We start from the raw sequence: 1,071 nt of genomic DNA, 5'->3' as shown, positions 1-1,071 counted from the left end.
CATCTACAGAAAGTTTATAACCTATCCCGGGTCTTCCATCCATTAGCAGTTGTTTTAAATACTCTAAGTACCTCAAAAAAATTTTTGTTTGAGACACTTGAAATAAAGTGATGCATTACCAACATTCTAATTTTGAGGAGCCAAATAATAAAATAAACATCAGATAACTAAAGTAAAGGAAGAATATAGACATGGCTCCATTGCAAGTTCATTTTCAAGTTGATACAGTGGACCTGAACAGACTGAAAGACGATGAGAAAGACCTGGCACATCAGAGACTAGCCACCATTGCTCAGTGTAAAAATGAAATTTACTGACAATTAGAAAGAATTAATACGGTATGGGGAAGGTAGCTTGATTTCCCGTGAACGGAAGTTTCCTATCCCTGTAACCAAGAGTAGATAATAGAAGAGAGTGTCCTACCATAGATACTATATACCCCTGGATATGAAACACGGCCCGACCGGATGTTCTGAGGCTTGTTTCACCGGAAATACGTCATATTACGTTTTCATTCAGAATAAAAATAAAACAATGATAAAAAGTATTATTATTATTGCTAATAAAAGTGTGATTTTATGTACAATAATACAATAAAACTTGACATTTATCATGCATTATAATTGCTGAAACTTTCCTTTTCTTTTAGTATATGCAGTCTACCAATGCATGACTTTCCCATCTCTTGTCACCTAAAAATGATGAATTTGACAACACAATTGCACCAAAACTAAAAATACACTCCTTTTGAGAATAGGCCCACTACAACTACCTATTCTCAAGCTACAAAACCATATAGAAAAAGTTCCAATTAAGTCAAGTATTACAAAGAAAAATTGGCTAGAAAGGTGGGGCTTGAAAAACCAAGATTTAGGAAATAACAGCTCTTTTACTTAACACAAACTCTAAATAATAGCCCCACTACAACTAGTAAACAATAACCTATCAGTACAATAAAAAATGTTGGCCTAATTCAACAGAGTTAAACTAAAAAAGTGGCTTGAGTGAAATGTACACAACAAGTAGGCTATGACATCCATTGTAGAACTATAATATGCACTCAAACTATCG

This window comes from Amphimedon queenslandica, unplaced genomic scaffold (assembly GCF_000090795.2).
Source record: "Amphimedon queenslandica unplaced genomic scaffold, v1.1 AMPQUscaffold_12657, whole genome shotgun sequence".
NCBI lineage: Eukaryota > Metazoa > Porifera > Demospongiae > Haplosclerida > Niphatidae > Amphimedon > Amphimedon queenslandica.
The sequence above is the reverse complement of the archived record's forward strand: the minus strand, read 5'-3'. Positions refer to the sequence as shown.